General features: G+C 44.1%; 1 long non-coding RNA gene across 1 annotated transcript; it reads right to left on the bottom strand.

The window, feature by feature from the left end:
• Positions 1 to 9004: 9004 nt before the first annotated feature.
• On the bottom strand, positions 9005 to 24511 carry LOC137545172 (uncharacterized). The gene is made up of 3 exons (XR_011026008.1): positions 24278 to 24511; positions 12782 to 13106; positions 9005 to 9207 (listed from the first exon to the last, which is right to left on the bottom strand). It is a non-coding gene; the product is annotated as an uncharacterized lncRNA (long non-coding RNA).
• Between the last annotated feature and the right edge of the window lie 3368 nt (positions 24512 to 27879).

Raw genomic sequence — 27879 nt, 5'->3', positions numbered from 1 at the left:
CTATTCCCTAACCTAACCTATACTGTAGCTAAGGCTAGCAGGCCAGCAGGCAGCAGCTGGCTTGGGTCTGTGTGCAAAGCACACACACAGACACATAGCAGCTGCCTGCAGCAGCCCTGCTGCACACACTCTGACTGTCACTGGATGAAATCAAGCTAGCTACCTAACAATACAATAGTGTAGTGATAGTGAAGGGGTTAATCACTGAACAGCTTTATGTTTTTCACTGTATACAGCACTTGCTAGGCCAGCAGCACTGGAGCAAGTCTCTCAGTGAGCATTCACAAGCAAGGACGAGATTTTTCATCATGACAGCCCTCCTTATTATACAGGGAGGCCTCGCCAGGGTTCCTTTCTGTGATTGGGTGCCAGGGCTTAGGCTGGGAGCCCTCTGATTGGCTCAATGAGGTCAGGTGGGGCTGGCCAGGGTTCCCTTCTGTGATTGGTTGCTAGGGATTCTGCTGGGAGCCCTCTGATTGGCTCAATGACATAATCTCCTTAGTTACAGTATTCAGATCCGGATATCCGCCGAATATCGGCGGATACCCGGATATCCGGACTCCGGATGAGCAGCACTAATGCTGACCCCTCTGGCTAGATCTTATATTGTGTGAACAAACCCTAACACCGGAGTGACTGCATGGCCTGGATAGACATGGGCTCAGTGATGTTCTGCAGCACCAGCTGTGCACATGAGAACCTGCACATCTCTGATACAGTCAGTGGACTTTCCTACTCAATGTATTCATGACCAATGTTCTCGTCTATGGCTGTTTCACTTATGAAATGGGTGTGGCATCAGCTGCAGTATCTCAGCATATGTGGGCACTGGCATTGCCTGTGGGTGGAGAGGGCAGAGGTAACAATCTGCCCCTCCTTGCATCTAGAAGCAGTGCTCCTCCCTCCCCATCATACTCTTTAGCAGCATGCAGAAGATTGTGGCATTGCTTGTGGGTGGAGAGGGGGAGGTAACAGTTTGCTCCTCCCTGCATCCTGAATCATTGCTCCTCCCTCCCCATCATACTCTACAGTAGCATGCAGAAGATTGTGGCATTGCTTGTGGATGGAGAGGGAGGAGGTAACAGTTTGCTCCTCCTTGCATCCTGAATCAGTGCTCCTCCCTCTCCATCATACTGAGGTCATCTCTACAGCAGCACGTGGAAGATTGTGGCAGTTCCTCCATGTAGGAGTAAACCTGTGGGGTCTGGGTGTATGCGGCTGGAGAAGATACTTTTTACACATGATCAGGTACCGGTATTTCTGGATTATACTACATGACATTATCAAATGTATGTATAGTGTAGCACAGTGATGTAGTGGTTAGCACTCTTGCCTTACAGCACTGGGTCCCAGGTTCAAATCCCAGCCAGGGCACTATCTGCACAGAGTTTGTATGTTCTCCCTGTGCCTGTGTGGGTTTCCTCCAGGCACTATGGTTTCCTCCCATATGCCAAAAACATGCAGATAAGTTAACTGGCCTTAGACTACGATACACACACTACACGACACAATATAGACATAAGACTATGGTAGGGATTAGATTGTGAGCCCCTCTGAGGTTCAGTTAAGTGACAAGACAATATACTCTGTAGAGCATTGTGGAAGATGTCGGCACTATCGAAATACTAAATAATAATAATAGTGTAGTGTATGTATCATAGTCTAGGGGCAATTTAGGGGAAGCTAATTAACTTATCTGTATGGTTTTGGGATGTGGGAGGAAACCAGAGTGCCTGGAGAAAACCCACACAGACACGGGGAGAACATACAGATAGTGCACTGACTGGTATTTTAACCAGAAGCCAGCACTACAAGCCGAGAGCGCTAACCACTACACCACCGTGCTGCCCACAGAGGGCATATACTGCAGGTGTGGTTTGGGTTTAGTAAAAGGAAAAAAAAAAGAGCCAGCTGCAGATGGAAATGTGGAAACCATTTAATATTGTGTTTATAATGCTGTGTATGGCGTGTAGGGGTCATTGGGGCTGGGTGCTGGATGGGAGGTACATTTCCCTGTTATTTAGACTGTGGTCCCTTTAAAAACAAGGTGTGTACCTGGAAGGGAGTCTGGGTATTGTTTGGCAGCAAGCCAGTTGCTGCCTTTGTTGTTTCTTTTCCAGGGCCGGACTCCTGGAATGGGAAGAAAGGAAGGGAGGGCATTCCACCTAGGTGCACACCTTGTTTTCTGTGGAGCTGAAGGGAAGCTCTAACACATTTGCATATCAGGAAGCAGCTGACATGCAGTCAGGGTGGAGTTGATGTGGAGGAGCATGTGTGCTGCTGAGCTGCTGACAAGTCTGTTTGGAGACGTTGCTGGAGGCCAAACCATACTTTGGACTGCTGTTTGTATGGCTTTGGCTTAAGGATATGAACTATATTTGAATAAGCTGGACTGTTACTACTGTTATGGACTACAAAGCTGATGTAAGCTTGCCATTTATTTTCCACTTTATGCTGGAGTAAAGCTGTTTGCAGGGCCGGGCCGAGGCATAGGCTGGAGAGGCTCCAGCCTCAGGGCGCAGTGTAGGAGGGGGCGCACAATTCATTCAGCTGTCATTCCTAATTGTGTATGAAGCAGAAAGAAATAAGAAAAGGGGATACAAGGCAGTGACTGCAAGCCAGATAACTAGATATTAAGGTGTTGGGGAGGTTGTGGGCCCTGCGGCCCTCTTAGTCTAATAGCAATCAGTGTGTGACAGCTGGGGTGGGAGGGATGGAGGGGCGCACTTTGGTGTCTCAGCCTTGGGTGCTGGAGGACCTTGTCCCTGCTCTGGCTGTTTGTATTACTGCTGCAAAATAAACTGACTTTTGTTTTATAGAGCTGTGTACTGCGTGCTGGCTGAGATCCCCTAAACTTCACAGGCGTTATAAAGAAGTGTAAGACAAGTTATTCTGCAGTTGGGACTTCTTCACACTTTGCGCATCTGAATAATTTTGAGCACGTCCGTCCAGGTGATTATTTTCACCACAGGAAACCCACATTAGCTTTCAGACTTGTGCAGTTTTCTTTTTTTAGTATTGTCTTGTGATTTTGTGGTTTTTGTGTTTTTACAAGAGCAGCTTGCATCTTTTTTTGGGGACAAATTTATCAAATTCATTATTCATGTGAAACAAGCAAGAATGCACACACACACCACACAAAACCATGAGCAGGTGTCCAGAGTGGAGAGACCAGTCTTGGAGCGCCGGGTACAGTGAACTAAACTGAGGTCCAGTCAAAGTTCCATAACAGATGGACTGTCAACGGCGGGTCAGTCTGGCCTAATTCCTACAAGAGCCCTTTTAGCAGTGACTTGAAATCACATCATAGACGATTCAAAAAATCAGTATGCCAATGAAAGCGGATGGAGGTGAGCCTACTGAAGCAATTGCGGTTTGGCCAAATGTTAAGTATTGGATCACTGCAAAATAACTTTGCAATCGCTGTACAAAAGTGATTTTGCAGCGAATTTGTTACACAAAACCTCATAGAGAACAGTTCTCCAATCACAGCACCGTCTTGCAGCACAAAGTATTGTGATTGGCCAAATAGTGTTTGTGTAGTTTACTACTGTAAAACCTATTGGAAACCCAGCAGTTGGAGAGGGTGCCGTCCACCCAATCATGTTAGCTGAATTTCCCTATGAGATTTCCTGCTTGGTCCCTTGAAGTATATTCCTGGTGTGATCAGCACCCATTTAGTTAAAAAAGGAATGACCTGGACGTCCTTCAGTACCCCTCAGACGGGATTGGGCAGTCTTCAAAAAAGGATCAGCACCTCCAAGTATTATAGCTCTTAAAACATAGCTCTTTTAATCAAAAATCATTAAAAAGGTAGAAAGTGCAGAAAAAGTGCAGGGCTGATATCCAAGCTATAATACTTCAAGGTGCTGACCCTTTTTTGAAGGGTCTCTTGAAGTAGACCAGCTCCAGGGCAGGGGCCAGGGCATAAACAAATAATGAGGAGGACTTCTCAAACAAATATAGGGTTAGCATCATTTGTCTACACTATGTTTAGGTTTTTTGTTTTCTTGTTTACTGACCACACCGTGGCTCTATCTGGTCTTTGGAATTGTTGATACAGTGGGTTGCAAAAGTATTCGACCCCCTTGAAGTTTTCCACATTTTGTCACATTACTGCCACAAACATGCATCAATTTTATTGGAATTCCACGTGAAAGACCAATACAATGTGGTGTACATGTGAGAAGTGGAACAAAAATCATACATGATTCCAAACATTTTTTACAAATAAATAACTACAAAGTGGGGTGTGCGTAATTATTCAGCCCCCTTTGGTCTGAGTGCAGTCAGTTGTCCATAGACATTGCCTGATGAGTGCTAATAACTAAATAGAGTGCACCTGTGTGTAATCTAATGTCAGTACAAATACAGCTGCTCTGTGACGGCCTCAGAGGTTGTCTAAGAGAATATTGGAAGCAACAACACCATGAAGTCCAAAGAATGCACCAGACAGTTCAGGGATAAAGTTACTGAGAAATTTAAAGCAGGCTTAGGCTAGTGTTGGGCGAACAGTGTTCGCCACTGTTCGGGTTCTGCAGAACATCACCCTGTTCGGGTGATGTTCGAGTTCGGCCGAACACCTGATGGTGTTCGGCCTTTTAAGTTCGGGTTCGCCCCGAACTTCTGTATGCCCCCGAACAGGGCCGAACAGGGCCCCTGTTCGGGCGAACAGGGCCCTGTTCGGCCGAACAGGCCGCAATACGGCCCCCCTATGGGGTCGCAGGCATAAGGGGGGAGCATGCCCCGGTCGCGGGGGGGGTCGGAAATTCCCCCCACCCCCTCCGCTAGCGCTCCCCCCTCTGCCCGCTTCCCCATACAAAAAGTTTAAATCAAGTTCAATAGTACCTGGGCTGGTGGCATTGGCTGGCAGTGGAGTGAGGAGGAGGAGGAGTCCGAATAGCAGAGTGACGTTGAGGCCGGGCAGCGGGCGGTTCAGCGCTAGTACCCTTGTGGTACTTCCGCCCTTTCTCTGACCTCACGTCCTCTGCATACGAGGGTACGCATCACGCGTACCCTCGTATGCGTCATCACGCAGAGGACGTGAGGTCAGAGAAAGGGCGGAAGTACCACAAGGGTACTAGCGCTGAACCGCCCGCTGCCCGGCCTCAACGTCACTCTGCTATTCGGACTCCTCCTCCTCCTCACTCCACTGCCAGCCAATGCCACCAGCCCAGGTACTATTGAACTTGATTTAAACTTTTTGTATGGGGAAGCGGGCAGAGGGGGGAGCGCTAGCGGAGGGGGTGGGGGGAATTTCCGACCCCCCCCGCGACCGGGGCATGCTCCCCCCTTATGCCTGCGACCCCATAGGGCCCCCAAAATGGGCATGTTCGGGGGTCCCATTGACTCCCATTGAGTTCGGCGTTCGGGCCGAACATGCCGAACATCTGGCCCATGTTCGGCCTGTTCGGCCCGAACCCGAACATCCAGGTGTTCGCCCAACACTAGCTTAGGCTACAAAAAGATTTCCAAAGCCTTGAACATCCTACGGCGCACTTTTCAAGCGATCATTCAGAAATGGAAGGAGTATGGCACAACTGTAAACCTACCAAGACAAGGCTGTCCACCTAAACTCACAGGCCGAATAAGGAGAGCGCTGATCAGAAATGCAGTCAAGAGGCCCATGGTGACTCTGGACGAGCTGCAGAGATCTACAGCTCAGGTGGGGGAATCTGTCCATATGACAACTATTAGTCCTGCACTGCACAAAGTTGGCCTTTATGGAAGAGGGGCAATAAGAAAGGCATTGTTAACGGAAAAGCATAGGAAGTCCCATTTGCAGTTTGCCACAAGCCATGTGGGGGACACAGCAACCATGTGGAAGAAGGTGCTCTGGTCAGATGAGACCAAAATGGAACTTTTTGGCCAAAATGCAAAACGCTATGTGTGGCAGAAAACTAACACTGCACATCACTCTGAACACACCATCCCCACTGTCAAATATGGTGGTGGCAGCATCATGCTCAAGGGGTGCCTCTCTTCAGCAGGGACAGGGAAGCTGGTCAGAGTTGATGGGAAGAAGGATGGAGCCAAAATCAGGGCAATCTTGGAAGAAAACCTCTTGAAGTCTGCAAAAGACTTGAGACTGGGGCGGAGGTTCACCTTCCAGCAGGACAATGACCCTAAACATAAAGCCAGGGCAACAATGGAATGGTTTAAAACAAAACATATCTATGTGTTAAAATAGCCCAGTCAAAGTCCAGATCTAAATCCGATTGAAAATCTGTGGCAAGATCTGAAAACTGCTGTTCACAAACGCTGTCCATCTAATCTGACTGAGCTGGAGCTGTTTTGCAAAGAAGAATGGGCAAAGATTTCAGTCTCAAGATGTGCAAAGCTGGTAGAGACATACCCTAAAAGACTGGCAGCTGTAATTGCAGCAAAAGGTGGTTCTACAAAGTATTGACTCAGGGGGCTGAATAATTATGCACACCCCACTTTGCAGTTATTTATTTGTAAAAAAATGTTTGGAATCATGTATGATTTTCGTTCCACTTCTCACGTGTACACCACTTTATATTGGTCTTTGACGTGGAATTCCAATAAAATTGATTCATGTTTGTGGCAGTAATGTGACAAAATGTGGAAAACTTCAAGGGGGCCGAATACATTTGCAAGCCACTGTAGTTGTTTAATTTTGTATTCCTGGAGAGGCTGCCTGCTCTCTACCATGTTGATCCTTTGAGTAATTTGTAGGCAGTAGGATAGCAGGAGCGCAGATATTGAGGCCTTTGGATAGGTGTGAGGAGGGATGATCACAGTATTTCACATGTTATCTGTGCATCTGTCTATAGCCAGATGCTAAGTGTATTTGTTCTCTTGCAGGTGCTGAAGCCATGGTGGTGATCCAAATGCCTCCTGTCCTTCATGTCACTGTGGGGGGCACTGCCACCATGTACTGTGATGTCACCAGTCTTGGGAGGCAAAGATTACACATCACTATTGGACAGTGAATGACTCACATTCTGTGGGGACCACCTCCCTGAGGACTGCCACCTCCGCCTCTCTTGTCATCTCCCCTGTTGCAGCAAATGATACTGGACATTACACCTGCAGGAATATCAACTCAGATTTCATTGAATTCAGTGGGAATGAGACATATCTGACAGTCACAGGTGACAAACCTTCAATCTATTTATAAAGAGCTCTGATGTATCCCGCAGTGCTGGGTACAGATCACTGATCACTGAGTCTCTGCTCCGCGTGCTGCTTGCTTGCATTAACACTGGTAAGCTGGTAAAATTGCCATACCGTATTTGTGCAAAGCAATTTTACCATAAGTTTGTGAATCAACCCCATTGAACCTGTCTAAACCTACTTCATTTTGTCAGACCGGGCCGCCATCAGGGCATCACAACAAGAACAGCTGTATGGGGCCCAAGATAAGTCTGAGATAAGCCTCAGACTTATCTTGCCTTTCCTCTACCATTAAAATAACATTACATCATGCCTCTTTGCTCTGCCACTCATTGATATCCTTGGCCTTCCCAAGTAAATGTAGCAATTGCAATTTACTCACATCTCTCCTTCCCTAAATATGCCTGAGCTGACCTGTGGGCCTCTCAGTCCCTCCTTCCAGCTATGCCATTTTGCCATACAACCAGTGGTGTTCTAAGTCCGAGGAAAGTGTAGGAGAGCAGCCCTCTGTTTGGCCAAGTTTCTGCCAACAATCCATCTCACCCATCCAGTCTACCTTCAGCTTTCTATACTTGCTTCCCGCTGCCATAAGGTCAGCCCATCTCCTGTGTGATTAACACATCGGTAAGGGGCACAGGGATGCCAGTCCGAGATTAGACGTCTGCTGGATGGCCAAACTTGCAGTGCAGTTTGGTGGGGCCATTTAGGAGTTGAAGGTTCATGAACCCGTATGTCCACAAACACCATCTCGCAGGCAGAGATGTGCAAAATGTCACATAATTGTAATTTGGCATTGTGATTTGCACTTATGATGCAAAAACAATTTCTGGTAAAATCGTAATCAGTTTTGTTTGTAAATGTAATCAGAAACCGTCATTTCACAATTTCACATAATTTTTTTGCATAATTTTGCGCCAACGTTAGCGGTTTATACCAAAGCCCCCATACTTGCATACAAAATTTGCTATGTGTGTTGAGGATAATAGTGGGAACATGGCAAAAAAAATAAGACATTTTGAGAGAATCAATTAAAAATGCAAAGGAAAAATGATTTTTTTATATTTTTGCACTTAAAAACCATTTCTCTTTTGCATCTTTAAAATTGGTTTTCTCAAAAACAACAAAGTCTTTTTGAAAAAAAAAATATTGCCTTGTTCCCATCCTCCTCTTTAACACATGTAGCAATTTTGGTGATGATAGCATAGATGGGGTCTTTACTATTAACCTTTAAAGTTGGCAGGAAATTACATGGTAATTACGTAAAATTGCGAATGGATTACACAAAATCAGTTGAATGGCCAAATTGTAATTATGTATGGCCATAATTGTGAAAATGTATGTGAAATGTTGTGTCATTGTAATTAGCAGATCACGATCGTCACTACTCGCAGGTTCACCATTCGGCTTGTGAAAAGCACCACGAGAAGTTTATCAATCACTAGAATTATGCAAGTATATGGCCTTGAAAATGGACTAAGTACATATCTGAATGGGATAAAGTGTCAGCATAGTGTATTACCCATGCCTCTGCAGGGAGCCTCATATCATGGGAATTAAGCACTGAATGCCAATGTGTAGGTAGAATGTGGGATTTGGGGCACCCGAGGAGTGATTCTAGGCATGTGCCCTGGGTGGAAGTCCACATAAAAATGTGAATACCATGCTAACTGTATGCAGATAATGTCCATGACATCATATCCGGAACTGCAAAGCCACAACTCTATTTACTAAGCCATTGTGCTGAAATTCGGTTCACATTATGAAACCTCTGTGTTTGCAAGCTGTATATTGCGTATGTTTTATTAATGAACCGTAAATAATGATATGAAAATTTTATTTTTTTGTAGAATGGATGACTTCTTCCAGCTCTTTCAGCTATATTTACCTGCGTGCTGTGCTAGTGGTCCTGGTCCCAGTCCTGAGCTGTCTTCTGTACCAGAAGTGTAAGCTCTAAAGGCTGAGGAACCTGAATCCTCAATAGGTAATTATGAAGCGATGCATCTCTGATGACATTCTCTCTGTGGTTGTCTCTGTATTCATCCCAGCAGGACCTCCAGATATCATCTACTGAGAGGAGAGGGAGAGACATGGAAGCAGATTACCTTCCACACCAAAACCACCAGAAGAAAAAAGGACTGAGTTTCTTCTCTAGGAAATACAGTGCTGCCCAAAATGATTCATACCCCTGGCAAATTTTGACTTAAAGTTACTTTTATTCAACCAGTGAGTAATTTTTTGACAGGAAATTACATAGGTGTCTCCTAAAGGATAATAAGACCATGTACAAGAGGCATTATTATGGAAAAAAAAACATTTCTCAGCTTTTATTTACATTTGAGCAAGAGGTTTCCAGTCCAAAATTAGTCATACCCTTCTCAAACTGTACCAGTCTGTGGGAAAATCAAAATGTCTATACCATTCCAAATAGTCGAAGCTGTTCTAAAGCATCCTAATTACCCTGATTAATTGGGAACAGCTGTTGTAATGAACTCAACTGGTGAAAAACAGCAGCTCTCAGCAGTTGGTTTGTGGACAGTCATGGCTAAGACAAAGGAGCTCAGTGAGGACCTGTGGCTGCACATTGTGGCTGCTCACAAGTCAAGAAAGGGCTACAAGGCCATTTCTAAATGTTTTCAAGTTTCAGTGGCTACAGTGCAAAGTATTATTAAAAAATACAAGATGTGTGGAAAAGCTCACTGGACATGGTTGGAAGCCAAAAAGTGACACCTGTGCTGGCCAGGATGATAGTGAGAGATGAAAAAGAACCCAAGGATCATCACCAAGGCCATCCTGGTGAATTTGGCCTTTGCTGGTGACAATGTCTCAAGGCAGACAATCCAACGGACACTGCACACTGCTGGGTTCCAAAGATGCAGACAAAGGAGGATGCCACTTCTTCAGATAAGGCACACAAAAGCTCGCTTGGCCTTTGCAAATGCTCATCTGGACAAAGAAGAAGACTTCTGGTCTTCTGTGTTATGGTCAGATGAAACAAAAAATTGTATTGTTTGGTCACAGTGATGTTTCCTTTATTTAGCGTAAAAAAGTAGAAGCCTTCAACCCACAAAACACCATCCCCATTGTCAAACATGCTGGTGGGAACCTAATGCTTTGGGGGTGTTTTTCAGCCAATGGACCAGGGAAGCTAATCACAGTAAACGGTACCATGAAAAAAAGAGCAATACATGAGGATTCTCAATGACAACATCAGACAGTCTGCAGTGAAACTTGTACCTGGGCACCAGTGGACATTTCAGCATGACAATGACCCAAAACATTCATCAAAAGTGGTGAAGAAATGGTTAGCAGACAACAACATTAACATTTTGGAGTGGCCCAGCCAGAGTCCTGACTTTAATCCAATTGAAAATCTGTAGAGGGAGCTAAAGATCAGGGTGATGGCAAGAAGACCCTCCAACCTGAAAGATTTGGAGCTCATTGCTAAAGATGAATAGGAAAAAATACATGTGGAGACATGCAAAAAGCTGGTTTGTAATTATAGGAAGCGTTTGATTGCTGTAATAGCTAATAAAGGCTTTTCTATTGATTATTGAGAAGTGTATGAATAATTTTGGACTGGACACTTTTTACTCAAATGTAAATAAAGGCTGAGAATTTTTTTCCACAATAATGCCTCTTGTACATCGTCTTATTATCTTTTGGGAGACACCTATGTCTATTCCTGTCAAAAATTACGTGCTGGTTGAATAAAAGTAACTTTAAGTCAAAATTTGCCAGAGGTATGAATAATTATGGGCAGCACTGTACATACAGCTAATTAGACTGAAATCTACAGCTTATGTATTATTTCAAATGCTGCTTTTATTTTATATGTTAAAAGGACCAGACAATTAGAGGACGCATATACAGGTGAAACTCCAAAAATAACAATATTGTTAGATTTCATGAATATTTGGTCCAAGATTAGTGACTACAGTCACTAAATGTATGAGTGGCAGAGACATGAAGATAGATAAGCATCGATTGGCTGTTTTTAGCTCTGCCCACTTTTGGGCTTCCACCAAAATTCACATTTTTGTTCTGGCATCAAGAATAATTGGTACAGATTTAGTGACTGTAGCTTCAAAACTGTACAAGTGTCAGCGATTAGAAAAAAGCTGGATTTTGATTCCCTGCTCTTAGCTCCAGATACATTCGGGATCCCCAAATATTCACATTTTAATTTGCGTTGACACCAAGGATATTCGTCCCAGTTTACGTGACTGTAATTTTAAAACTGTATAAGTCAGCAATTAGAAAAGTTTCTTTGTCAAAGTCAATGGTAAAAAGGGTTGTTTTTTTTTTTTTTGGGGGGGGGGGGGGGGGGGTAGGGAGTGGTGGGTGGCGGGTGATCCACCCCAGAGGCAAGGAGGGTGGGATTGCTTATGAGACGAAGAAGTGTGGAAAGTTTGGTGCCTGTACCACTCAAACTGTAGGAGGAGCTGCATATGTAAATTGGTAGTGGTGGTGTGTGTGTGTGTGGGGGGGGGCGGGTCTGGGGGAAGGGGAGGGGAAGGAATTACAGGCACAAAGTGGCCGGCTTGGAAATTATTATTCTAGATATCTGCATCATTGCTTAGGACTCAGGAGCTTCTTTTAAAAACTCTTCAAAAGAAAATGTTTGAAGGATACCCGAGGTGACATGTGACATGAAGAGATAGACATGTGTATGTGCAGTGCCTAGCACACAAATAACTAGGCTGTGTTCCTTTTTTCTTTCTCTACCTGAAAGAGTTAAATATCAGGTATGCAAGTGGCTGACTCGGTCCTGACTCAGACAGGAAGTGACTACAGTGTGACCCTCACTGATAAGAAATTCCAACTATAAAACACTTTCCTAGCAGTAAATGGCTTCTAAAAACAGGAAAGAGATAAAAAGGTTCAATAGTTCATAGATTTTAGCTCTAGCATACTTCGATAAATATGTCATTGAGCAAAAACAATAAAACAGTTAAATCATAAAAAGTAGAATTAAACATAAAATAAAACTGTGGAATATCTTAAAAAGTCATTTTTAGGAGACAGAAGATAGATACAATCGTTTATTTCATTAGTTTACTTTTGCCTCTGTTTTTTTTTTTTTTAGTTTAGTTTTTTTTAGCACTGTTTGTACTAACAGTTCAATGTCAATAACAAACTCTTCCCTATTTCCTGTTAGCCTCGCCTTGTAGTTACCCAGGAGTAACCCTTAGCGACTCCGACCTACATTATTCCACTCTTACCCATCATCCAGCCAGGGGGGAGATCATGTAGGATATATCCCATTTTGGGAATGTACTGCCTCCTATCTGCCTGGAGGAACACGGACCTGCACTATCTGTGTTATACTGCACTGAATATCTTCTTTCTAAACCCCAGGACTCTGAAGCACATGTTCTCTTTCTCCAATTGTGAATATCCTAAGGTCACGACACACAGATTGGATAATAAACTGCAGAGCCAGGCCTCAGACCAACCTAATTTCTGACAAGTTACACCTAGCTGCCGGTTTGGGTGAAGCCATTGTGAATACAATATGCAGCTAGCCCTAATTTCCAAAGAGGGCATTTGCTTGGGATGAAATTTTTAGCTTTTGAAAATGTTTTTGGTGTTAAATTCTGACCAACTAGACCATGAAGCACTATCTGGGTGATTTACTTACCCAATGGATTGCAATTTGTGGTCCTCCAACTTAGTATGCCTGTTCTAGCGGCCATGGGGATTTCCAGGACTCTCTGAACATCAGAAGGCAAATCAGGCTTTATTAAATTTAACAGAGAAAAGTGTAAGGGGGGGAGGGGGGGAGGAGCGCTTCCCCAACCATCATCGGGCTTTACCCTGACTATTAAATAAATGGGCTGCAGCCCTGCAGGGTGATGCTGAACATCCTGCAGACCTCATGCTGCTTGAAGTCTTCATCTTTCTTGCTTGAAGAGACTTGCCATCTTGCTTGAAGCCGGCATCCTCCAGTTTGCCTTAAAGTGTAACTGTCGGGCATAAAATAAAAAAAAATCTTTATTTATATCTGGTAAACAAGTAATAAGGATGCTAACCAGGCAATGCAAAAGTTAAAATCACTGATACTTTTCTTGTTGATAAATTATCATTCCCCAGTTTACCTGACTCTTATTTGGTACACAGAAAATTTGGTACACAAAAAGGAGGTTGCAGGGCATGCTGGGTTGTCCTTTTTTGCTTCTCTACTTCCACTTAAACTTAACTAATGCAGCCTGATTGACTGAAGCCTCTTTCCCTCCTGTTTTCCCCTTCCACACCTCTGTTCCTCTCTGATTGGCCAATATTTCTCAGGCTGAGATGATGCACTTTCTATAGTCAGGGGCAGGCAATGCATACACAATCAGGCAGAGGAGAGTAAGGGAGGAAGTGACATCAGGATTGGCTTCAAAATAGCCACAGTTGGGAAATGCTACAAAGGATTTTCTCTTTTTTTACTATAGAAAAATCATAAAATCAAAACATGGACGGTGCAATACATTTGTTATGTAAGCAGAGCAAGTATTTATCTCCTTATATACAGTGGGTTGCAAAAGTATTCAGCCCCCTTGAAGTTTTCCACATTTCGTCATATTACTGCCACAAACATGAATCAATTTTATTGGAATTCCACATGAAAGACCAACACAAAGTGGTGTACATGTGAGAAGTGGAACGAAAATCATACATGATTCCAAACATTTTTTACAAATAAATAACTGCAAAGTGGTGTGTGCATAATTATTCGGCCCCCTTTGATCTGAGTGCAGTCAGTTGCCTATAGACATTGCCTGATGAGTGCTAATGACTAAACAGAGTGCATCTGTGTGTAATCTAATGTCAGTACAAATACAGCTGCTCTGTGAGGGCCTCAAAGGTTGTCTAAGAGAATATTGGGAGCAACAACACCGTGAAGTCCAAAGAACACAAAAAACAGGTCAGGTATCAAGTTATTGAGGAATTTAAAGCAGGCTTAGGCTAAAAAAAAGATTTCCAAAGCCTTGAACATCCCACGGAGCACTGTTCAAGCGATCATTCAGAAATGGAAGGAGTATGGCACAACTGTAAACCTACCAAGACAAGGCCATCCACCTAAACGCACAGGCCGTACAAGGAGAGCGCTGATCAGATATGCAGTCAAGAGGCCCATGCTGACTCTGGACGAGCTGCAGAGATCTACAGCTCAGGTGGGAGACTCTGTCCATAGGACAACTATTAGTCATGCACTGTACAAAGTTGGCCTTTATGGAAGAGTGGCAAGAAGAAAGCCATTGTTAACAGAAAGCATAAGAAGTCCCGTTTGCAGTTTGCCACAAGCCATGTGGGGGACACAGCAACCATGTGGAAGAAGGTGCTCTGGTCAGATGAGATCAAAATGGAACTTTTTGGCCAAAATGCAAAACGCTATGTGTGGCGGAAAACTAACACTGCACATCACTCTGAACACACCATCCCCACTGTCAAATATGGTGGTGGCAGCATTATGCTCTGGGGGTGCATCTCTTCAGCAGGGACAGGGAAGCTGGTCAGAATTGATGGGAATATGGATGGAGCTAAATACAGGGCAAACTTGGAAGAAAACCTCTTGGAGACTGCAAAACTTCCAGCAGGACAATGACCCTAAACATAAAGCCAGGGCAACAATGGAATGGTTTAAAACAAAACATATCTATGTGTTAGAATGGCCCAGTCAAAGTCCAGATCTAAATCCAATCGAGAATCTGTGGCAAGATCTGAAAACTGCTGTTCACAAACCCTGTCCATCTAATCCAGGCTTTCTCAACCAGGGTTCCCTGGAACCCCAGGGTTCCTTGAGGACTCTGCAGGGGTTCCTTGGCATTTTACCCCATCGTATGGGAAGTATAATAGAGCACACTATAATAGGTGGTACTGTAACAAAAAGCACTAAATTGGGGGGTCAGGAGACAGTATAATGAGTGTCAGTGTAATAGGAGATAGTGAAATTAGCAGCCTAACCTATTTAAAGGCCATGCCTCCTGAAAAATAAATGCAGGGGTTCCTCGAGACCAAAAAATTGTTTGCAGGGGTTCCTTCAGATCCAAAAGTTATTTACAGGGTTCCTCCAAGGTAAAAAGGTTGAGAAAGGCTGATTCTAATCTGACTGAGCTGGAGCTGTTTTGCAAAGAAGAATGAGCAAGGATTTCAGTCTCTAGATGTGCAAAGCTGGTAGAGACATACCCTAAAAGACTGGTAGCTGTAATTGCAGCAAAAGGTGGTTCTACAAAGTATTGGCTCAGGGGGCCGAATAATTACGCACACCCCACTTTGCAGTTATTTATTTGTAAAAAAATGTTTGGAATCATGTATGATTTTCATTCCATTTCTCACATGTACACCACTTTGTATTGGTCTTTCATGTGGAATTCCAATAAAATTGATTCATGTTTGTGGCAGTAATGTGACAAAATGTGGAAAACTTCAAGGGGGCCGAATACTTTTGCAACCCACTGTATGTGTTTTTTTCTGAGACAGTATGGCGGACAGCTCCTCTTTAAAGAGGAACTGTACTGAAAATAACGTAATGAATACAGCTGATTATTTTCTCTTACAGTATTCAGTTAAAAAAAATATTTTTCATCAACCAAAAGTGTTTATTGAGAAAAAGTTGGTACAGTATAAAATACAGGTACAAATATACAAAAAGAAAAAGGCCTATAGTCTTTGTATGTTAGCAACCAAGAAACATTGTACAAAGTGAGTGGTCTACACATTGGTCTGAGATATACAAAAGAGGGGTATTATAAAAGTATGGAACATTTGAGTCAAACATGGTTACAGGCAGTAAAAACAGAAACAAGTATTACAAAAAATTGGGAGTACAGGGTTAGTGTTACAACCATTTGTCCCAGACCTGGTGAAATTTATTTGGACAATTTCTGTGGGAATATGCTAATTTCTTAAAGGGCAGATGTTTACGTACTCTAGACTTCCAAGCTTCCAGCATAGGGAGGACCGGGATAGCCACCTGAAAGTGATACTCTGTTTAGCCGCAAATAAGGATTCCATAATCAAAACTTTGTGGAATTTGGGAGTGTCTTCATGCAGAAGGTTAAGAATACATGTTTTGATGTCCGGGTCTACTGGAGACCCCATCAAGTCATGCAGGAAGTCAGTAACTTGTTTCCAGAAGTCTGCAATGGGTGGTCATTGCCAAATGAGGTGGAGAAAGGAGGGATTAAGAGCATGGCATTTAGGGCAGGAAGCAGATGCTGAGGGGGGGAATTTTAAAAGTTGGGAAGGAGTTAGATAGCTTTGATGCAAAGTATATATTTGCGTGAGACGTTCACTGACACATGGAGAGACCAGTTTAGGAGTAGAGAGGCAATCTACCCACTCCTCCTTGTCCAATTGGACCCCAAGTTGGGTCCACTTGGACAAAAAGTCCTTTATTATATGGGCAGACCGGTGTTCCAAAAGCAAAGAGTATATTATACCTATGTGATGTTTTATTGGGCCATCCTTGAGGGTCTCCATAATCAGGGACACATTTGTGTGGGGAAGACCTTGGGAAAATTGTGCTCTAAGAGCGTGTTGAAGTTGCAAGTAAATATAGTTAAATATTGGAGGGAGGTCAAACTGCTCTTGAAGAGTATGGAATGGTATGAGTTTGGCGTTATGAAGAATTTGACCAAGGTATAGAATACCTTTAGACGACCAAAGACTAGTGTTGTCAAGGTGGTACAATTCAGGTAGCTGAGGGTTGTGCCAAAGGGGGGTGTGGAATTCTTTATTGGAGGAAGGGATTATTTTATTCACCACCTGCCATACTCTGGAAGCCTGGATGAGTATCGTGTTATTGGGGGAGTCAGCGTTAAGGTTGTCTTTTAGAAGGGCAAAAGGCAGGTTATTAGAAATGAAGGAGGGTGAGAAACCTAAGAGTTCAGGGGATTGCAGGGAGTTAGACACGAACCAGTAAGCAAGTTGTTCCAATTGGGAGGCAATATAATATAGGCGAGGATCTGGGAGGGCCAGACCTCCAGATGAGGTAAGGCAATGCAAAATACCAAATCTCAGCCTGGCTCTAGACCTACCTCAAACCAGTGAGATGAACATGGATCTAAGTTTTTTAAAGGTTATAAGGATATAGATCGGAGAATTGTGGATATAGTATAATATTTTGGGGAAAAAGGACCATCTTTATCAAGTTAACACGTCCAGCCACTGAGAGCGGAAGTCTAGTCCAGGCTGATATTTTGGATTGTGTCAGGGACAAGAGAGAAGCAACATTGTTTTGATAGTATAATTGAGGGTCAACTGTTACAATTACCCTGAGATATGCGAAAGATGTGACACTTTGTAAGGGACATGGCAGGGTGGATGTGGAAACTTGCGGGTCATCCAAACCTAAAATGGCGGACTTGCTCCAGTTCACAGGAAGCCCTGAGTAGCAACCCATCTAGTTAAAAATTATTTAGTCTGTTTTCCCATTGTAAAATCTTTCCTCTCCCTGATTCACATTCATTCAGAAATTATCATGGGTGGTGACATCTTTATTCCTACCAGGTGACCTCTACAGAATATTTGTTTACGGAGAGTTGTATGCACAGCTTGGCAGTTGGAAACAGCCATTATTTCTCACATTGCAATAAGGTTCACAGACAACAAACTGTCAGGGCCATGACATCACACTGTGGGAGGGGTTTCACCATAATATCAGCTATACAGAGCCCCCTGATGATCTTTTTAAAGCGAAATATAACCCTGCATTTCAACGTTGCTCTAAAACATTATTTACAGTATATTATATGCAAGCAGCATTTTTTTTACTAGACCAGCATTGGAAGGGTTACACACAGAGCTTTAAAGTTCCTGGAGAGAAATGCAGACGCATCCGAAGTTTAGATAGATACATTTTGTTTACTTAAATGTATCTAAGTGTGGAATGTGACTCACTCTCTCTGACTGTGCAGGAGCTGGAGGACAGCCAAAGAGTGTGTAACATTCCTCACTTGTTACATTCTGTTTAATTAAATGTATCTATCTGAACTTCGGATGCGTCTGCATTTCTCTCCACGGAACTTTAAAGCTCTGTGTGTAACCCTTCCAATGCTGGTTTAGTAAAAAAAAAATGCTGGTTGCATATAATATACTGTAAATAATGTTTTAGAGCAATTCGAAATGCAGGGTTATATTCCGCTTTAAGAATAGGTAAATATTTCTAGCGGGAAAGCATTAGCATTAGCGCATGAAAATTCATGATTGCGCGCAAAAACCATTACATGTGTTACAACGCTCGCAAAACGGTAGCGCTATGAGTTAGCATGGCTTTGTGAATCAAGCCCTAGTGTGAACAAGCCCTAAGGAAGTTATTTTTCACACAACACAAACACAAACTTTTTTTGCCCCAAGTAACTGATCCCCAGGTCTGGAGAGGTGACTCAGCCTGAACTGAGCTGCTGCTAACAGGCTGCAGGTAGACAAGAACACGGAAGCTACTAAGCACAGAGCAGTGTGGTTAAGGTGAGATCTACTACTTCCTGGTATAAACAGAATATATAAATAGAAAACTAGTCTGGAAGGAACAGAGGCCTCCAGTATCTGCAGCTCTGGACATCATACAGCGACCACACTGAGGCATGAGACAGTCAAGGGCCTCACGCTGGTCATTTCACAGCTCACCTGTCTCTTCACAACTAAGGGAGGGAACATGATGTGGTTTTAAGGTGTGAGAACAGTTTTCTCTCTTCTGCTGAACACAAGAGTTCCACAAGCAGTGAGGATTATGCTTCTATCTTCTGAAATACCTTTAGGTGTGTTTTGGAAGTCCTCCATTTACCAGATGCCTCATTGTTACAGCAGGAAGATCTTAAAGTGGCACAAAACTGACAAAACATTCAATAAAAATGTGTATTCCTACTTTTTATTACCCATACAGCAGGGTGGCGTAACAATAGACCCTGAAAGGGATGCAGCCGCAGAGGGACCCAGAAACAACAGGGGGCCCCATGGGGGGATGTTTCTTTTCCTTGTCCTGAGAGACTGACAACTAAGGGCACAGAGAGAAAAAAAACGTTCTGCTCTCTGCACAATTGTTCTAATGACTGCATCTGCTCAGCCACTGATAAGGAATCATACAAAGTTTTGTAGACAAAGATTTGTAGACAGTCCCTATTCAGTGTGCAGCAGGATCTTGTGTACAGAGCCCCAACCACAACCTCTCTACCTCTCCCCAAGTGCTGTGTACTGTAGTGATGTTGGAAGAGTCTGCAGATCCCCACCCCCAGCCTCTCCACCCCTCCCCAAGTGCTGCGTACTGTAGTGATGCTGGTGAAGTCTGCAGAGCCAGTTCTGCTCCATCACAGATGGACAGAGTGAGTGTAATAAGCTGAGGCTGGGAGCACACTTGTCTGTCAGCCTTCTGTATGCGTATTCTGCACCCCATGTGTGTCTGTATGTGTGAAAACATGCATGTGTTATCCTCCCCTGAGGAAGGCATACAGCCGAAACTCGAGTCGGGAGAGGAGTCTACGTGTTTTATTACGTGCAATAAACAAGCTCTGCTTCTAGTAAGTGATTCCTAAGCGGTGGCCACTCATTTCACTACTCTCTGCACTATATGTTGCCTATCACTTTTTTAGGCTGTCCGGTGCGATTTTATTGGCGCACGGAACTACATTGCAGTGCAGCACGCACCCTACTGGCAGTAGGGCTTGACGGACCGGAAACAGGAAGTGGTAGAGTGAGCTAGCTCTTATCCCCCGCCGCTGTGATATCGGGATTACTTGAAATACAGAGATCGGGATTACAGCAAGTATTTGGGCAGCTAGATGTAACCTCTATTAAGGTACTGTACTGTCATCTGCTTACATCTCGAGTGGGCTTGCATAGCCCGGGGCAAGTTCCACACCCCTTTTTGCGCTGAGGTACTATACACATTTTCTCATTCATCATTGGGTCTGAGCCGACCCCACCTCTAGCAGCAACACATTCATCCACACAAGCGCAAACTTTTTCCTTTTTTGTGTTATCACAGAAGCTAATGTAATTGATAGAGAAAATGTGTACAGTGCTTCACAACACATTGGGCTTGATTCACAAAAGAGTGCTAACTGTTAGCACGGCCGTTTTCGCGCGAATTTTCGCAATTGCGCGTGATCGCGAATTTTCGTGTGAAATCGATATTGATTCGCGTGAAAATTCGCGATCACGTGCAATGCGAAAATTCGTGCGAAAATGGCCGTGCTAACAGTTAGCACTCTTTTCTGAATCAAGCCCATTGTGTTGTGTGTGCACTAGTAATTGAGTAACATTGGTTATCAGTTTACATGTGCAGAAGGCACGGGGTAAGGGGGGGGGGGGCAGTGGGGGCCTCATCCAAAGTTTCACAAGGGGGGCCAGTGATTTCTAGTTACGCCCCTGTGCAGGATTGTACTTAATTGTACTTAGGCCCCTTTTACACTTAATCAGTTAGTGTGCGTTAGTATGCGTTAGTACGCGTTTTTTGTATAGCAGTGCATTGGGAAGTGGATTTCAGTTAAAACGTGTTAAGTGTGAAAGGTGCCATAGGAAAACATGGGCATTACTTTGAAAATCAGTTTTCTTTCCGTTTTAACTGAGAGCATCTGATTAAGTGTAAAAGGGCCCTTAATCTGAGTGCAGAGACTGTGCAAAGTCACATTTCCATGAAATCCTCAAAAGTAACTGTCACTGGATAAGTTCCTTGTTAAAGTGATGGTCCAAGCAAAAAAAAAAAAACAAAATCCACTTACCCGGCGCTTCCTCCAGCCCCTGGCAGCCATCCTGTGCCCTCGCCGCAGCTCCGGTGCCTCCCGTTGTCCCGTGCTGCAGAAGCTGACCTGGCAAGGACAGCTTCCTGGTCGGCTTCTTCGGCGCTCCACGGCGCGGGTCACGTGGTCCGGCCGACGTCATCAGTATTGTACAGTAGTTCTGCGCCTGCGCAGTACAATGCTGATGACGTCCGCCGGACCACGTAACCCGCGCCGTGGAGCGCACAAGAAGCTGACCTCGCCAGGTTGGCTTCTGCAGCACGGGACAAGGCACCGGAGCTGCGGCGAGGGCACAGGATGGCTGCCAGGGGCTGGAGAAAGCCCCAGGTAAGTGGATTTTTTTTTAGGAGCTTGGATGTTTCCTTTTAAACCACACAAATAAAAGGTTAGGGGAGCCAACAAATGGCAAGGATTCTGTTAGTTATAGTCTTGTTCACATTTTTATTTTATACTATTTTACTATTCCTGTTTTTGGATTGTGGTACGAATCACCGGGGTTTCCATTAATTCTTATGGGGAAATTCGCTTTGCTATAAGAGTGCTTTGGATTACAGAAATGAATTATGCTTGCAAACCAAGGTTCCACTTGTGTATTGGTTACACAGGCTTTGGAGCTCCCTCTGGTGGATGTAGAGGGTTGTTCCATGCTCGGTTACATTTTTGAAAGGCTTGGGTTTTTTACTACAAGTTTCCATTTGGTTCTCCATGAGTCAAAGGCTCCTCGTATTGGTTACATTTAATGGAGTGGTTATCTCTTATTTTTAAATGTAATCATGTGACACTTCCAATGTCACTGCCATTTAGCATTCAGCAGCATGTATAGTGTGCAACAGCACTTAGACAGCACTTCTGACATTCAGACTATGGGCTTGATTCACAAAGCGGTGATAACCCAGTTATCACGCCTAAAAGACTTTAGGCGTGATGACCTTTTCACCACTGAGTTATCACCGCTTTTTCCTGCTCTTCGCGCGAAGTTACCGTTCGCGCGTACGCGCGTTCGCGCGCGCACAAAGTCCCATAGGGCTTAATGGGAGCTTCGCGCGAAGCATCGGGTGCTGCGCGCGCACTTCGCGCGAGTTTCTTCTTATCATGCCTAAAGTGAGTTTAGGCGTGATAAGGGCCTTTTCACCAGCGTGCAAACACTTTGCACCGCTTGGTGAATCAAGCCCTATGTGCACTGCAGCACCCTGTGGTGCGTTATCACACTGATGCATGCATTTTCAGCAAAATGCAGTGCTGATCCCATCCACTGTGATGAATGGGATCAGCAGCGCAAAGCACACCAATGCAGATTGTGTGCGATTCCGAATGCACGGCCATCTGCGTCGCCAAATGAGGCCTAAGGCAAGAAGAGATGTCCAGCAATGATGTTAGGAGCGTGACAAAGGTGGAATACTTTGAATAGCCATGTATTGCTCCTAGTGAGCATGGTCACTTAAAGCCACCGGCAGACTTAGTGCCTTGCGTCAGGTCGCCATATTCTCCCCCACTGCAGCCCATCGCAAAGTCAGCACAAGCCTATGTAGGCAGTGTGCACGACAGGAGCGCGGTGCACATGTACGGACCGACGAGAATCCCAGTGACATACTTCCTGCCCAGCAGAGAGTATGTCGCTAGCCAGAGCGGGTCTATGCAAATTACCCTGTCGCCCCACTGTGGATTGGCACTTGTGAGAAAACTCAGGAGGAAAGTTAGTTAAATAAGGGCCACAGACTGTGATTAGAGTAGTCAGACCATCACTCCCTGTTTCCTCCTTATCTTCTCTCCTCTTCCCAGGTCCACTATGGCCACCTTCTCTATAGCTACATAGTTACATAGTTATTTTGGTTGAAAAAAGTCATACGTCCATCGAGTTCAACCAGTACAAATTACAACTCCAGCCCGTCCCCCACATACCCCTGTTGATCCAGAGGAAGGCGAAAAAAACCCCACCAGGCATGGTCCAATTAGCCCCAAATGGGAAAAATTCCTTCCTGACTCCAGATGGCAATCAGATAAAATCCCTGGATCAACATCATTAGGCATAACCTAGTAATTGTAGCCATGGATGTCTTTCAACGCAAGGAAAGCATCTAAGCCCCCTTTAAATGCAGGTATAGAGTTTGCCATAACGACTTCCTGTGGCAATGCATTCCACATCTTAACCACTCTTACTGTAAAGAACCCTTTCCTTAATAAATGGCTAAAACGTTTTTTCCTCCATGCGCAGCTCATGTCCTCTAGTCCTTTGAGAAGGCCTAGGGACAAAAAGCTCATCCGCCAAGCTATTATATTGCCCTCTAACGTATTTATACATGTTAATTAGATCTCCTCTAAGGCGTCTTTTCTCTAGACTAAATAAACCCAGTTTATCTAACCTTTCTTGGTAAGCGAGACCTTCCATCCCACGTATCAATTTTGTAGCTCGTCTCTGCACCTGCTCTAAAACTGCAATATCTTTTTTGTAATGTGGTGCCCAGAACTGAATTCCATATTCCAGATGTGGCCTTACTAGAGAGTTAAACAGGGGCAATATTATGCTAGCATCTCGAGTTTTTATTTCCCTTTTAATGCATCCCAAAATTTTGTTCGCTTTAGCTGCAGCGGCTTGGCATTGAGTACGATTATTTAACTTGTTGTCGATGAGTACTCCTAAGTCCTTCTCCAAGTTTGATGTCCCCAACTGTATCCCATTTATTTTGTATGGTGCTAGACCATTAGTACGTCCAAAATGCATGACCTTACATTTGTCAACATTGAATTTCATCTGCCATGTATGTGCCCATATAGCCATCCTATCCAGATCCTGTTGCAATATGACACTATCTTCCTGAGAGTTGATGATTCTGCACAATTTTGTATCATATATACATCTATATCTATTTTGTAGCTGTCCCCTCATTATCCTGTCATCATCACTGAGGGTTCTTCTTCTAGAGCTTTGCCTGTCACTGTATGCTACAAAGACTGACTTACATTCCTGGAAAAGTCCTGGCAGCAACACTCATCTAAAGTACATTCATAAATAATACTCATCTAAAGAATAATATTGTATTTCCAGAGTAAACTGATCGATTTGTGTCAATACAGCAATTGTGACTTGTCAACAAAATAAAATACATTCAAAATATGCTTGAAGCAGTCGCTGTATTTGTTTCCATGTAACATAAGTATGTGTGATTGGGGTTACCACACTGAGGTAGACATTTGTCTTCTTGTTTTTCAAACTTTGTGAAGTTCATAAAGCTGAACTGCAGTCACGTCTGTAAGATACGGACATTTACTGGACACTATAAATTAATTTACTAATGTTAAAGGGGCAGTATTGCGAAAATAGTCCTTTTTACTTCATTACATATAAGTTATGTACAAGTGGAGTAATACTTTAAACACGTTTAGTGGCTGAACAAATGTAATTAGTACACTGGCATTACCTATTTGAAGCAAGGGAGCCACGTCAGAAGAAACATTTACTGGCGTCGATTTAGACAATACCATTATGCTGTAGGAGGCAGCTAAATCAGCTGTTTGGGGTGGCATTATATTTCCCCCTTGAGACGTTAGAAATAGGATCCTCCACCTTGTAACTGCACTCTCGTGCAGTTCTTCAGCTCATGTGAGCCGCGTGACGTCACCGCACTTCACAGATCCTAATGCTGCCTGCCGAGGCCCCTTCACTGCTGCTGGCAAGGACACGGACACCTATTGCTGTCCGTTGCTGTGGTTACCAGCTTTCAGCTTTGCGCAGCATTGTGGCAGCAGCACGGAGCAGCCAGGAGTTGTAGCTGTGTCCTGCTAGCATCTAACATTACGATTAAAGTTGTTGTTTTATTCACGAGGCAAGCATTCTTAGAAGGAAAGCAGTAAAAATGTAACTCTTTCCTTCTAAGAATGCTTGCCTCGTGAATAAAACAACAACTTTAATCGTAATGTTAGATGCTAGCAGGACACAGCTACAACTCTTGGCTGCTCCGTGCTGCTGCCACAATGCTGCGCAGAGCTGAAAGCTGGTAACCACAGCAACGGACAGCAATAGGTGTCCGTGTCCTTGCCAGCAGCAGTGAAGGGGCCTCGGCAGGCAGCATTAGGATCTGTGAAGTGCGGTGACGTCACGCGGCTCACATGAGCTGAAGAACTGCACGAGAGTGCAGTTACAAGGTGGAGGATCCTATTTCTAACGTCTCAAGGGGGAAATATAATGCCACCTCAAACAGCTGATTTAGCTGCCTCCTACAGCATAATGGTATTGTCTAAATCGGCGTCAGTAAATGTTTCTTCTGACGTGGCTCCCTTGCTTCAAATAGGTAATGCCAGTGTACTAATTACATTTGTTCAGCCACTAAACGTGTTTAAAGTATTACTCCACTTGTACATAACTTATGAAGTAAAAAGGACTATTTTCGCAATACTGCCCCTTTAAAGGACAACTTTAGTGAAAGGGATGGGAGGCTGCCATATTTATTTCCTGTTAAGCAATACCAGTTGCCTGGCTGTCCTGCTGATGTATTTGGCTGCAGAAGTGCCTGAATAGCACCAGAAACAAGCATTCAAATAATCTTGTCAGATCTGACAATATTGCCAGAAACACCTGATCTGCTGCATGCTTGTTCAGGGGCTATGGCTAATAGTATAAGAAGCAGAGGATCAGCAGGACAGCCAGGCAACTGTTATTGCTTAACAGGCAATAAATATGGCAGCCTCCATATCCCTCTCACTACAGGTGGCCAAAGTTTAGTGTAAATAAAGTTCATGGTATGATTAGCTTCTCCAATAAAAATTACTGAAGTACAGTAATGTAATCAAATGTAGATAAAAAAGATAAGAAATCTGGACTGCTGCAAAAATGAAAGTAATAAAAGGCAGTTTTTGAAGCAATATTGGCCAGTTTCTTGGATGTCAATACAAACATCTACAACTTGCAATATTTATTAGTTTTATTTTAAAACCTATTAAAAAATACAGCATGAATAAGAAGCATATTATAGGGATGAGTGCACACATTTTGTGGAGTTCAGAATTCACAGAATTCAGAAGTGTAAATTCTTAACGTTACGCAAATGTGAGAGAACGCGGAAAAGCCGCCGAGGGTACTGACAGCAAGGCGGCTGATTCCGCGTCCAACACGGCGGTCTGCACGCGGAAGCGTGCGTCTGGTAACTTGGCAGAACGCGGAAAAGCCGCCGCATGTACTGACAGCAAGGCGGCTGGCTCCGCATCCAGCGCGGCGGTTTGCACGCGACAGCGTGCATCTGGTCTGGCTGAGTCTGTTAGTTCACACAGGCTTAGGAATACGCGCGCGCGCTGATAGGCAGAACTTTTATGATGGCCAAGGGGGGGGTCAGCTGACCAGGCTGATCAGCTGACCTCAGAGCTGGTAACCATTGGTTGATCACTTCAGGGTGGCGCTGGAGAGCGCTGCTCTATATATGGTTACTGCTGGCCACTCTCAAACTGTCTGCCGTTGCGAACACTACGTGGAAGCACTCAGACCTTAGTCAGATCCAACAGTGTGTTTGAACCAGGAGGACCTGGGAATTCACACTGAGCCAGATTACTTGTGTTATCATTCTGTTATACTTCAGACTAGTTCCAGGGTGTAGAGACCACGGACCTCACATCCAAGACTAGGGAACTTGTGTTATCATTCTGTTATACTTCAGACTAGTTCCAGGGTGTAGAGACCACGGACCTCACACCCAAGACTAGGCATTGTTTGATATTTGTTATGACCTGTTGCTTTCCTGACTATCCCTCTGCTCTCTGATTCGGTACCACGCATATCTGATATTCTGTTGCCAAACCCTGCCTGCCTTGGATACCGAATCAGCCTTCTGTCTTTGTACTTTGTCTGTCCGTGTGTTGCCGACCTGGCTTGCCCGACCTCGTGAGCTATCTCCCTCCACTAAGAGATAGTCTCCAGATCAGTCAGTGACATCCACCTTCAGGTGTCACTCACTCTCTGGCCCTTCCTACCGTCAGCCTGACTCCACCCATTGGAGAGTCTCAGGCTGCTGGAGGGTTTCTGTACTCTCTATAGCAGTACCTCCTGTACTGCCAAAAGGCCACCTGCTCATCAGGTGGATTCCTCAAAGTCATACTGTTACACCAAACACTCAAATATATATATTCAGAGGTGTTCAGAGGTTAGTACTATATCTGTATTATTGGTGATTCTGCAGATCATCCATAATCAGGTATAGATCTGTATTCTTGGTGATACTGCAGATCACCAATAATCAGATTCTCTCTGTGTGCTGACACCGATCGTTACAGCAAAATTACATTTATGTAATGTACACATTTTTTTTGCATAAAACCTGAAAAATGTCTACAGAAGATGCTCAAGGGACATGAATGAGAAAATTCTGTGGAAAAAATGTGAAGCAAAATTGTGACCTTTTGTGAACATATTGGCCAGCAAGCTCATGGTGAACCAGAACTCTTAGGAGTGTGTAAGGGGCTACAAAGCAGGGGTGCTCGGATAGTACTTTTTAAAATCCGAATTGATTCGGATCCGGATACCCAGATATCCGGATCCGGTTCGTATATCCAAATTTGACCTTTTAGATATCCGCATAAATGCGGATATCCGGACGCATTATCCGCGGATATTCGACCTATTTGGATATCTGGATAGAAAAACCGGAATTGCCCTTTAAATGGCTTTAAAAGCGTTTTGGAAGGTGAAAAATACCTCCACGGATCTTGTCTTCCAGGGATTTGTAGGATGTCTAAAGCAAGCTCACATACATTGGCCAGAAATTGAACCCAGGTCAATTGCTTGGAAGGTAGCTATGCTCACCACTATACTGCCGACACTACAGGCTGAAGCCAGCCAGTTCACTCATCTCTTCAACTACAAGAAAGGCCCAGGAGTAGTCTTAGCTGCCATCCGTAATATCTATGTTACGGCAGGGCCCTTATTACACTTTCTCCTACAGGTCTATGGAAACCATTTTGCCCATGCGATAAAGCGAGGTGCACAAATGAAATCATTCCTAGCAGAGGATGGTTTCGATCCATCGACCTCTGGGTT

This window comes from Hyperolius riggenbachi, chromosome 2 (assembly GCF_040937935.1).
Source record: "Hyperolius riggenbachi isolate aHypRig1 chromosome 2, aHypRig1.pri, whole genome shotgun sequence".
Lineage (NCBI taxonomy): Eukaryota > Metazoa > Chordata > Amphibia > Anura > Hyperoliidae > Hyperolius > Hyperolius riggenbachi.
The sequence above is the reverse complement of the archived record's forward strand: the minus strand, read 5'-3'. Positions and strand labels throughout refer to the sequence as shown.